This window comes from Physeter macrocephalus, chromosome 4 (assembly GCF_002837175.3).
Source record: "Physeter macrocephalus isolate SW-GA chromosome 4, ASM283717v5, whole genome shotgun sequence".
In the NCBI taxonomy this organism is placed as follows: domain Eukaryota; kingdom Metazoa; phylum Chordata; class Mammalia; order Artiodactyla; family Physeteridae; genus Physeter; species Physeter macrocephalus.
In genome coordinates, this window is record NC_041217.1 from 84,411,202 (window position 1) to 84,425,025 (window position 13,824).

Here is a 13,824-nt window from a genome sequence, read left to right on the forward strand (position 1 = left end):
AAGCACACTTAAAGGATAAAAAAAAAAAAAAAAAAAATGAAACGAAAATAGGAATCTAAAAGCCCTATCAAATGTGAATTTTAGTACAGATAAAAAGAAATGTTTATAAAGGATGAATAAAAATTTATGTAGATTTCAAAACAGCTCTTTTACTTTCTCCTTTTTATGAGGGTTTTTTGTTTTTGTTTTTAGTAACTAGGAAATACATTCACATGGTTCAGTAATCAAAAAGTATAAAAGGATATACAGTAAAAAGTCACCCTTGTCTCCAGCCATCCAATTTCCCTCCCCAACAGCAACAAGTGAAAACATACCATTTCTTTTACAGCCTGTCAGATACTTTATGCATGTACCAGAAAAGTTTTACACAAATGGTAGAATAATTTACACATTATTTTGCCCCTTGGTTTTTTCACTTAACAATACATCTTGTAGATCATTCCACAGAGATATTATAGTTTCTTTATCCCTTCTAGTGATTATGTTACACTTTATTATAATGCACTATGCTTTACATACTTTTGAAAGAAATATATACTTTTAAAGTAACAATATAAAGTAATATATACTTTTAAAGTAATATATACTTTATATAATATATATTATAATATATAATATATTACACTTTAGCTGTAGATAAACTTGAAGATGGATTAGATTTCACAAGTCAAGACAGTAAGCTTCTGTATTAGAATTGGGGTTGACCACATCCTTGATAGAGATGTAGTCTTCCTTAAAAGCAAAAAAAGCAATCTAGCTTCAGGGAAGGGAAATTCATCTCACTCCAAGTTACGTTAATGATGATGGTGGTGGTGGCGGCAGCAGCTAACATTTATTAAGTGCCAGGCACTCTTCTACGCACTTTATACATATAAATCTGCCTAAATCCACACAACAACCTTATGAGGCAAATACTTTTACAATCCTCACTTTCCAGACATAGAAACAGACAGAAATTAATAATTTGTCAATCCAAGGTCACACAGCTAATAAGTGAGGAAGTCAAAAACTTGAAATTCTATCTCACCTCTAGTGAGTAGTTTATTAGATACAGCAGAGATTTCACTGAAATTATTCATGAGTCTAAATATTTAAATAGGCTTAAAAATTCACCTTGCTGCTTTCTGGCATCTTTTCAAGATGAGGTGGAATCTAGCCCACACAAGCTGTCTGCCCAAGAGATGTATTACACATTACAATAGGGCTAGCAATAGGGATACACTAGAGAAACATTACAGATCACTTTATCTCACTGTACCACCACGGGCAGTTGACAGATGCAGGCAGTTTTGAACGATGTCTCTATCACAGCATAACAATTTGTTCTCAGCTAGTTTCGTGTCTGTCCATCTGTAAAACCTACCCACTTTCATTTAAGAGCTTAATTTACACCATAATATAACTAAGGCTAGATCAAACTGTCACTTTTTCACACAGTTCTAAAACATTTATTCTAAGATATGTGGCACCAGGTATCAGCTCAAGGACACTCATGAATGGAGGGATGTGTTGGGAAATGTTAAGAGAGAAAAACATGAATTCACTCCACATAAAAATCTTATATGCAGACACTGTCATCCAATTCACACTTGCTATAGAACAACAAACAGAATTTCACACGAGTGAAAAGATGTTTACTTACTGTGATGTTTCAACTTAAGGAGAAATGTGACTGCTCTAATTTAAGTTAGATACTCCATATTCTACTCCAAGGTGGCTGGTCTGGCAAACAGAGAGCTAATATCTGTATAGTAGGCTACCACAGCATCATTTACTTCTACATCTCATGCTTTCTGGAATTTTCCTTTTACAGATTAAGGGCTTTCATTTTAATCAGTGCCTCTAATGCCTTTCCAAACCCTAACCTCCTTGGCAGTATAACTTTTGATTGTACTATCCCCTATATTTCTCTCATGGATATCAATGACAACGAGTCAATCAGTTTTAAAGAAAACCATTATTACAGAAATCTAAAGCAATCAGATTAAACTCAACTTATACATAGTATAAACCACTATATATTCAGTATCAGTGAAAACTGTCCACTGTCTCTACTGGGTGAAAGAACAATTTTCTCTGTGTGTTTGAAAAACCTCTAACACTTTTTGATGGAATCCAAAAGATACCTGAAATAATTTGGAGCCTCTCTACAGACTAATGCTGTCTTAAGAATATATGCCTCAGGGTTTCCCTGGTGGCACAGTGGTTAAGAATCCGCCTGCCAACACAGGGGTTACGGGTTTCAGCCCTGCTCCGGGAAGATCCCACATGCCACGGAGCAACTAAGTCCGTGCACCACAACTACAGAGCCTGCGCTCTAGAGCCTGAGAACCGCAACTACTGAGCCCACGTGCCACAACTACTGAAGCCCATGCGCCTAGAGCCAATGCTCCACAACAAGAGAAGCCACTGCAGTGAGAAGCCTGCGCACTGCCACAGAGTAGCCCTGCTCGCCACAACTAGAGAAAGTCTGCGCGCAGCAACAAAGACTCAAGGCAGCCAAAAATAAATAAAATAAATAAATTTATTTAAAAAAAAAAATACATATATATATATATATATATATATATATATATGTCTCGGGCTTCCCTGGTGGCTCCGTGGTTAAGAATACGCCAGCCAGAGCTTCCCTGGTGACGCAGTGGTTGAGAATCTGCCTGCCAATGAAGGGGACACGGGTTCGAGCCCTGGTCTGGGAAGATCCCACATGCCGTGGAGCGACTAGGCCCATGAGCCACAACTACTGAGCCTATGCATCTGGAGCCTGTGCTCCGCAACAAGAGAGGCCGCGATAGTGAGAGTCCTGCACACCGTGATGAAGAGTGGCCCCTGCTTGCCGCAACTAGAGAAAGCCCTTGCACAGAAACAAAGACCCAACAAAGCCAAAAATAAATAAATAAATAAATAAGTATTAAAAAAAAAAAAGAATACGCCTCCCAATGCAGGGGACACAGGTTTGAGCCCTGGTCCAGGAGGATCCCACATGCCGCGGAGCAGCTAAGCCCGCGTGCCACAACTGCTAAGCCTGTGCTCTAGAGCCCGTGAGCCACAACTACTGAACCCACGTGCCACAACTACTGAAGCCCATGCGCCTGGATCCCGTGCTCCACAACAAGAGAAGCCACCGCAATGCGACGCCTGCGCACCGCAATAAAGAGTAGCCCCCGGTTGTCGCAACTAGAGAAATCCCACGCACAGCAACACAGACCCAACGCAGCCAAAAATAAATTAATTAATTAATTTTTTTTAAAAAAAGAATATATGCCTCATAGGTCAGAACTGCATATAATGAGGCTCTCTGGACTTTTCTGCACCAAATCCACATTGAACAGAATAAAAAAACACTAACAGTGAGCTGAAATACACTCCCAAAATGGTACTATCATAGAAATCAACTAGTATAAATCGTATAGCTGTTTTCTCAAAATACCAGATGTGTAACTAGAATTATATGGATTGATCTGATCACCAGGTATTCATGCAATAAGCATTTACAGAACCATGTGCCAGACACTGTGCTAAGTGCTAAGGTTACAACCACTGTCAACTTTAGTAACCTTTTTGTCTTTTTTGAAAGCAACATTTGTAGTACTCTGTGGAGTCACTTCAAAATGGTAAACATAAATTCAACATCAACTCAACTACTATGCTTCACTGAAAAATGTGTAAATTAACTTTCTTTTATATCTAAATTTCACTCTGGCATTTAATATGACATGGGTGTACGAAGGTACACAGACACACTCTTGCTCTCCATAAGAAATTTCCAATTTATTTTTTTAAAGTAGTCCAAAAAGGCTGAAGAAGATAAATTTGAAGACTTCAAATATCAGATGTAAAACTCTTAGATTAAGAATTTGAATAATTTTCAAAATGAAAGTCTCTATTCTTGCCAGTGGCCAGTCATTAATTTCATTTGATTCACATAAACTAATGCTAGTTTATCTGTTTGTTTTTTAAGTGCAAGTCCTGAAATGGAGAATGTCTTTCAAATATTTTCCCCTTGAAATATCCGTAAAATGCACTTAAACAGTTGAAGTAATCTAACGCTTGACAACCTAAAGAGTCTAGCTTTTTAACAGTCAATAATCTTTATTTTTTAACAGCACTAATATCTGAATATTTATGGATACAATGTTTGGAGAGTAAAGGTCTCTCAGAGAAGGCCTTACTTAGCTCAGTGTTATACTCAGTACCCACTAATGCTAATCTACAGGGATGTAGCTGTAATAAAAGATGAATTATTAAAGTTCTTGATACCATGTGGAGCCAGAGGTGCCATTAATGTAGCCATTTTGTACCATCAGGGTGTAAATAATTTATAGGATATGCAGAGCAATCACAACAGTTTGAGGAGAAACAAGTTCTGCAAGCTAATTGCAAAGAAGTCCTGTAGCAATGGAGATGAAGTTTTCTTCTGCCCAGTCATATATGTACACTTTTGAGTCATTATCAGTCTTTTTTGTTTTTGAGAATCTGCTGTTTTGAGATAGCTTTTGGTATAAAGCTGTTAGTGATAAAGGAAAAGTAAACCTAAAAGCAGACAGAATTTTGAGTTGTTCTGGGATCCCTGTCTTTAGTATACTCCAAGAGTACTTAAGATAGTCAGCCTGTTAAATCACACTACTGGGACTTCCCTGGTGGCACAGTGGCTAAGAATCCGCCTGCTGTAGACACTTTTTTTTCCTCCCTCCTTCCCTCCTATCCTCCCTTCCCTTCCCCTCTCCTCCCCTCTCTCCTCCTTCCCCACTAAAAAAAAAAAAGAATCCGCCTGCCAATGCAGGGGACACGGGTTCAAGCCCTGGTCTGGGAAGATCCCACCTGATGCAGAGCAACTAAGCCCGTGGGCCACAACTACTAAGCCTGCGCTCTAGAGCCTCCGAGCCACAACTACTGAGCCCGCGCGCCTAGAGCCCATGCTCCGCAACAAGAGAAGCCACCGCAATGAGAAGCCTGCTCACTGCAACGAAGAGTAGCCCCCGCTCACCGCAACTAGAGAAAGCCCGTGCACAGCAATGAAGAACCAACGTAGCCAAAAACAAATATATAATAAATAAATAAATAAATCACAGTACTATAAATGAGCGAAATGATAATCCTGAGTATATTTTTTAAAGTAAATTACGCTGGATACACTCTAATTAGCAAAACATGGATTTCCATTCACAAAAGGGCAAATTATGCTGGATAAATACATAAAACATTGTCATACCCAAACTATTGGATATATAATATGTTATTATCTTTTAACTTTTTGCAAAGGACCCCTTTATCAGAAATTTTGTTATCGTTGAAGTTCACAGTTCAGCCTATTCTCAAAAGCTTGTATTACAGCATGAAGCATAATGCTATTCCAAATTAAAGTTTCATCCTTCAATTGCATTACTTATTTACATTGTACAACACTTTTTTTATATGAATCCAAAAAGTTGGATGTGGTAAGAAAATGGGAGCATTAATTTTCAAGAATAAGAGGCATATCTTATTTTCTTCCATTATCTTTCCCTGGGTTCTGAATGATTGAAAACACTGCTTCATTGTGGGGACTACAACAACAAAACAAGAAATATGAATTCTACCTTTAAGAATAGAGTTTTTGCACACCCAGTTCTGGTACCTGGGGCAAGTCATTTAACCTCTCTAAACTTCAGTCTCATCTACCATTAAATGAGGATACTAGTACCTACCCTCAATGGATTGCTCAGATGATTAAAAGGATATAAATAAAATGCTTAGAATACAGGTCAGTGTGTAAATAGTAGATTATATAATACTAGATTTGAAATAGAATGATGGTCCAGCACTCTCACCTTTTCTAAGTATTTATCTTTTGTACATACAGGCATAATCCACTTCCCAAGGTAAAATCTTAATTAATTGGAACTACTTCCCTAAATTAGCTTATTAAAGTAATAAATTAAATATTGCTTCTGAATTCCAATTTCATGAGAAAGATGCCAATAACAAGGCAGCCCACCAAAGATTTGGTCAAATTATTGAAGTATAAACCTATATCACAAGATATGCTGTTTTAGAATAACCTAAGAATTCTATTCTACATAGAGTCATATAATTATTAAGAGATATCTACCAGGAAGTTACTGTAATAGCAAAATCATAAAATAAAAAGAAATCTAAATGTTCAATAAAATGGGAGCAGTTAAATAACTTATGAAAGTTCCATACAATGGAAATCTCTGCAGCCAGTAAAAAGAATAGCATAAGGAATATGGTCAATAATATTGTAATAACTTTGTACAGAGACAGATGGTTATCATGACACCAGACTAATCATGGTGATCACTTCATAATGCATGCAAATTTAAAAAAATGCATGCAAATGTCAAATCATTATGTAGCACACCTGAAACTAACATATTATAAATCAACTATATTTCAAATAAAAAATAAAAGAATAACAGATATTTATACATAGTGCATAGTACAGCTTTGTGGTGGGGAGGTGTTTCTGAAGAAAAGGGAAAAGATATATGTGTAAAACTCTGTGGAAGTACACCCAAGAAACAGTTAACAGTGAATTTTCCTTAGGTGGAACAAGGAACTTGTTACTTTTCCATTTTATATGCTTTTGTACTGTTTTAATAGTTTATCATGGGAAAGTATTATTTAAAAATAAACTCACACATAAAATCTGTCTTTAGCCCAGAATGTGACTAGGAAAGAAGATTTTAATTGTTACTTTTCTAAGAGACTAGAATTGTTCTTACAGAATGTTTTCAGAATAATGCTCTAAACTGACCCAATCAGATTAATTATGACACTAGACAAAGGAAAAAATAATAATTAGATGTATTTTGCATTCCTAATCAGTAGTATACCTCAGAAAGATAGTGGAACACACATACTAGATTTAGTTTTTGGACTTATCTATGAAACAGTAAATTGCATTTTAGAAACCAGTGTCTGGCCTTCAAATTTCAAGCCAATGAACAGCTGAATTTTTAGCAAGCAGTAAAAAACCACAGCATATTAATCCCATGTTTTTAATGTTTTTTCCATTTAGAATAAAAAATAATTCAGCAATAGCATAACAAAGGCTGTTGCTTATACATGAAAATATACAGAAAGCTAAGATACTTTCCATCATCATTAGTGAGCATTTTCTGACTATGAACTGGGTTCGCATCTTCTTATCATACTATTTTATATATGGATAGACTATATTTTATTATAATTATTAAGTTATCATATTTTGAGGAGTGAATAGATATTAAATTTAATATAAACTGTCTTATCACTTACATTATTGGCAGAGAAGGAAGGTCTAATCAAAGCCAAGCATTAGTTGGGTTTCTCATTATTATCTCTTAACACCCATGTAGTTTAACCTGGCAACAAGTCTAATATTTCCTCAAATAAGCATAATTATGCTCAGGGTTGGCTATGCTTTTCCTGCTGCAACCTGCCAAGATTTTGATTATATAACTAAGATGTCATAGTGATTTTGAAATGGATATACAAAAAATAAAAATGTATAAGAGAAAGCCAAAGTTAAGAAGTGTTTAGCTACAAATTTATTTACACCACACTTCATTAATGTTGCACATAAAACCAATGTTTTATGGTTTAACCTTAAAACTACTCATCACTACTAGTTATTCTGACAGTTATTCCGGCATTTAAGTTTATTACAAACAACACAGTTACAGTCTCCTTTTTGGGGAAAAGTTGGGGAAGGGCAAAAGAAGGAAAGGTAAAGAATACACACTTTAAAAAAAACAGGTTTACAGCATAGTAAAGAAAGCTTACATTAAATATTCTGTTCCTCTGGTTTTTGTCCCAAACATGAAATTAATAATTTGGATGGAATCTACTTACTTAAATTGCTTTTATTTTTTTTAATATTTATTTATTTATTTAGGCTGCACCGGGTCTCAGTTGCAGCACACAGGATCTTTGTCGCAGCATGCGGGATCTAGCTCCCCGACCAGGGATCGAACCTGGGCCCCCTGCATTGGGAACATCAAGTCTTACCCATTGGGCCACCAGGGAAGTCCCTAAATTGCTTTTATTTTTTATTTGCATCAGCTGAACATCTTAACATTTTTGATGACTGGAATAACACAGAATAAACAAGTTGAGTCATTTAGTTTGGCATAGAAAAGAAAACATCATACTAATGCATTCAGATTTTTTTAAAAAACATTTTTGCTAAACTCTTTAATATGATTTGTTTTCTCTACTGCTTAAATGCCAGTTTTCCATTAGGATTAAAGGGCCTTTAAAAAAGAAAGTATACCATATAAAATGTCATGGTCCTAAGATAAGGGAAATATATTTTCTAGCATCAGAAAGCCTAATGATTATCTTAATGTACAAGTAATTAAGTAATTCTTTGATTATCCATGTGCTTACTATATATGTTGTATATAAGGAAATGCAAAATATTTTTAATATAACAAAACATAATTAGGACAATAATCTCTATAAAAATAAGTGTCCTCCAAAGCTTAAAGGACTTTTAAAGAACTAAGTAAAGCACAGATCTCCTCAATTAACATTCAGTAAGCAACAACTGTTTATGGTTCAGTAGTTCTTCACCACTGCTGCACATCAGCATTACCAGGGAAGATTCTAACACACTGATGCTGGGGTCTCATCCAGACCAATGTAAGCAGAATCACTGGGGTGTGAGACCTGAGCACTGGTATTTTGCTAAGGCTCTCCAAGTGATAGTCTAACATGCAGCCAGTGCTGAGAACCCTTGCGCTTCTCCAGAAATCTAATACCCCAAAGCCTGATGGCCAGACGATGCTCTGTTAAGATTCTTTCAATTCTTTTCCTTTTCTTGCCTTACAATGAAACTGTCCTCAAATATTTGACATCTATCATATGCCAGGCACTGCACTAAGTAGTATGGAACAAAACAGACATTTGGGGAGTTTATATAATCCCTCCTGGAGTTTACAGGATCACCTTAAAGTCTCACTGACGCCAAAATGCCACTAAATTACATTTACTATCAGGATGAAATTCCTGTAAATCCCTATTTGTACCACAGGAGGGTGGGATAGAAGGGGTAGAAGAAGGAATGGGTGCTTTTATTTCTATTTAATTCTCTTCTGTATTGCTTGATTTCTTTTAATGAGAATATATGCTCTTTTATAATTTATGTATGTTCCCTAAAATAAGATTTTAAAAATGAAGTCTTAGGTAAACGCAGCAAGACATACTAGTACATTGTTGGATAGCTCCTTGACTACATATCTCACTGGGAAGGAGAGTCAGGATTTGGGTTTAGGTATGGGAGTCTATAGCAAGGTGAAATGACCCTAGGTTTCTTTACCACTTTCCAGTAGTAGCCTTGTTTGTCTCTCTTCATCTCTTAATTATTGTTCCCTTGCCCAGAAAGATCTTGTCAAAAACGGCGAAGGTCAACGTTGTAAAACTCCTTAGGGATATACTGAGCACACTACTCTCCTCTTTCCAAGTGGTTCTAACATCTAAAATCGAGTGCCATTCAGGGTAAGGGAAGCAGTGAAGACAAAGTTAACATTAAGAGAATCAAACGAATTGTACAAAGAAAAGCAATGAAAACAATATAATTTTTCCCCTACCAAATTAGCAAAAAATAATTTAGATGATGATAATCAATGCTAGGGAAAGTATGATAAGACAGGCACTCTCAGTGTCAAACGGAGTTTAAGTTGGTAAATTATGCTGGGCTCAATGTAAAATATCAAGATAATTCAGTGTAGACTTGTGTTAACAATGAGATCTAAGTGATCCTTACCAAATATGTATTAGATAAGATTTCTTAAGCCTCTGTCATTATAGGCTTTCTTCTTCAGCTATTTTCTGAACTAACAAAAATGCCTTGAAGATTACAATAAATTTCATGGGCTCACATCTTCTGTTTATCACTTTCCCAGGCAGACCAGGATAAAGAAGATGAAATATGTTAAAATCCTTAATGCAATGCAAGAAAGGCATACTGTATATGCTTTGAAATAATTGTTGCAAGTGAAACAGTTCGATATAACAGTAGTATGCAAGCCAAGGACAACAGATATTGAATTTTGGAAACACCATAGCAGTGTATTCCCCGTTCCCCTAAATGTGCTTTAGGGATTTACCAGTGGGTCTGTTTCTTTTAAAGAATAAAACTGGTGTTTCTGCTAGCGCCTAGAAAGATAGGGTACGTGAAAGACATCCAAATGCCTTTGAAGGATCCCAACTTTAGAAATAGGTGGCTGGTGTACAGGTTGGAATGAAGTTGTAGACTATTAAAAACCCCTCAAACTATGGCTGCAAGCTATGACACTTTGTGCAACTGATTATTCACTAATATTTAGTAAATATCTAATAGATGCTGCAAAGTCCTATAAAAACAATCAGAACAAATGAAAGATTATTTGTTCACACAAAAGTTTTTCTGAATTTTGATGCAATTAAACAAAACATCCCAGAGTGAGATGGGAGTTAGAATTAGTAGTAACTTAGTATGCCTATATTCAGAAATTTTTCTCTTTTTTAAAAAGATGATCTTAAAATACAATAATTAGCTAAGATAATATACTGATTCACTCAAAATGTTTACTATGGGGAATGAGGTACGCTGAAAAGAAATCATCTAATAAGATATTTTAAAAACTAGAGGGACTTCCCTGGTGGCGCAGTGGTTAAGAATCCGCCTGTCAATGCAGGGGACACGGGTTTGCTCCTTGGTCCAGGAAGTTCCCACATGCTGCAGAGCAACAAAGCCTGCGAGCCACAACTACTGAAGCCCGTGTGCCTGTGCTCTGCAACAAGAGAAGCCTCCGCAATGAGAAGCCCACGCACCACAACGAAGAGTAGCCCCCGCTCATGGCAACTAGAGAAAGCCCGCGCGCAGCCAACGAAGACCCAGTGCAGCCAAAAATAATTTTTTTTTAAAAAACTAGAGAAGTAAAGGGGAAACGTTGCGGGGGGCAGGCGGGATAAATTAGGAGCTTGGGATTAACACACACACACTACCATATATAAAACAGATAACCAGCAAAGACCTACTGTACAGTACAGGAAACTCTACTCAGTATTCTGTAATAACCTATATGGGTAAAGAATCTGAAAAAGAATGAATATATATATATATGTATAACTGAATCACTTTGCTGTACACCTAAAACTAACACAACATTGTAAATCAACTATACTCCAATAAAATTTTAAAAAAACGAAAAACAAAAAACTAGAGAAGCAATTGAGAAAGGACTGCTTTAATTTCTTTGAGAGTTTCTCCTAATCTCCCTCAAAAGGTTTTCTTTAATTCAATTATTTACTGCATTCATTCAACAAATACCTTTGAGTACCTACTGCTGGTCACTGTTCATCTATAGCAATGAATGAACAGATAAAAATCCATGCCCCCATGACATTTACATTCTATTGAAACGACAAAGTAAAATATGTAGCATGTCAGAAGATGATGCCTACTAAAGACAAAAATAAAGCCAAGAAGAGGGTTGGGGCTTTCTATGGAGAAGAGAGTTAACCTGTAAGTCCTGAGTTTCTTGTGGAGACTGGTGTGAACAAGAATAAAGGGCATAATGAGCCTGGGGCTGATGGTCTCACAGCAGATACCGGTTGGTGGTGAGGATGTGAGGGTTAGGGCAAGGAAGGCATGGGGAATCTTCCCAGGAATAAGCACAGCTCTTCTTTACTTTGGAGTGTGGAATTGGGATAGGATGATATTATTTAGAGCAAGAAGCATTTCCCCTTGATTCCTACCTAAGGAGGCCTAGAAGCCAAGAGAGGGAAGTCCTACTTTGGTTTGATGACAGAGTAAACCACGTTTCTAAACCCACAGCCAACCTCACTGTGCTCAGCCCCGCAGTCAATCTCACTTCTCCATAAAGTGCAGTGAAAATATCATGGAACACAAAATGGAAGAAGAAGGTATAAAACAAGGGTAGATAGTAACAAGTGGGGTAAATATGAGGGACCTTAATAGAGGGGAAATCTAATCTGTACCTTTTTTAAAGGGACTCATTTTCAGTTCACCACCTTGTGGTTTGAAGCAATTAAAGTGGATTCTTCTCTTCACATCCCAGCTGGATTATCCAATTGAAAAGCATCAAGTTATGTCAAAGTTATGTTTCTGCCTCAGCTTTCTTCACAACCTGTATCCTCTACATGCAATAGAAGGTTGAAGAGTTCATTTTCAGAAAGACAAACATCCTCAAATCAACTCCCCTACCATATTACCTTTCTAAAGCCTAAGAATATTTTCCAAAGAGTATCTCAATCCTTACCAGTATCACTAAAAATGTAGAATGGAAGGATACTACAAATTATTTGCCCTTTTAGGAAAGAAATATGAAGTATAGGCAAAGCTCTACGGTTTCTGCTTGACATCACGCAAGTCACTGGTAGTGAGCTCAGGACCTTTGAAAGAATCGAGGCTAACTCCACCTGTAACTAACAGTGAAAACATTTTACCAATGTCACTCACACAAAGCAACAGCTAAAGAGGTTAAAGCTCAAGTTATGTCTAAATCTGAAAGACTTCCTGGAGTTATTCAACATAAATTGCCCTCTTCCTATGCTAAAGAACTAATCTGTTCACAACTACTCCAAACAACAATGTGGACAAATCTTAAACAGTAACTATTATGAGAACAGAGGAGACTAAGAAACTAGAAGTAACAACTAAATGCATATAAAATCCAGACGTATTTCTCTTGTACCCTCTGAGGCACAAAATGACAGTAAGTATTGACAGAATAATGTTCTGTCTGCAAGCAAAAGAGACAGAGATGGCAGATGGTTAAGTGTCATCTGCCATCTCTTTCCAATTAATCTAGTACAGCAGTGGTTCACAAATCCATGATGAAGTTTTCAGCAGTCAACAGTAAAAGGAAAATAATAAGGTCAAGGTTACAAGTTTTCCATAAAGCTAAATATAGTTAATCTACAGAATTTTCCTTAACTCTAAAATCATGTATTCCTGGGACTTCCCTGGCGGTCCAGTGGTTAAGACTCCGCAGTTCCACTGCAGGGGGCACGGGTTCGATCTCCGGTCGGGGAACTAAGATCCCGCATGCCGCATGGCCGAAAAACTAAATAGATAAATAAAAATTTAAAAAAAAAAACCAAAATCATGTACTTCCTAATTTTTTGGTGCTATCATGAAATGACCATAACAGCAAATAATTGATGGAGGAGAGGGGTTCTAATGTCCTTACTTGAAAAAACAAGAAGTTGACTAACATACCTGGTCTTTCAATTCTTCTGTGTGTGTGTGTCTATGCCTGTGTGTGTAAAATCAGAACAATGTGACACAGAGCTCTGCCATGGAGAATCCAGTCAAGTTTTAAACTACTAAATAAAATTTGAAAGAGTTTCTGTCATATAGAAGCATAAAGACAGGGCTTCCCTGGTGGCGCAGTGGTTGAGAATCTGCCTGCCAATGCAGGGGACACGGGTTTGAGCCCTGGTCCGGGAAGATCCCACATGCCGCAGAGCAACTAAGTCCATGCGCCACAACTACTGAGCCTGCATTCTAGAGCCCGCGAGCCACAACTACTGAGCCCACGTGCCACAACTACTGAAGCCCACATGCCTAGAGCTCATGCTCCGCAACAAGAGAAGCCACTGCAATGAGAAGCCCAGGCACCACTACAAAGAGCAGCCCCCGCTCACCACAGCTAAAGAAAAGCCCACGCGCATCAGCTAAGACCCAACACAGCCAAAAATAAATAATAAATAAATTTATTTTAAAAAAAGAAGCAGGGGCTTCCCTGGTGGCGCAGTGGTTGCGCGTCCGCCTGCCGATGCAGGGGAACCGGGTTCGCGCCCCGGTCTGGGAGGATCCCACATGCC

The 13,824-nt window shown here is 37.3% G+C and overlaps 1 protein-coding gene across 5 annotated transcripts in view; it reads right to left on the bottom strand.

The window, feature by feature from the left end:
• LRIG2 (leucine rich repeats and immunoglobulin like domains 2) overlaps positions 1-13,824 on the bottom strand; it is a 70,897-nt gene that overhangs the window by 35,675 nt on the left and 21,398 nt on the right. The gene's annotated exons all lie outside the window — the stretch shown is intronic.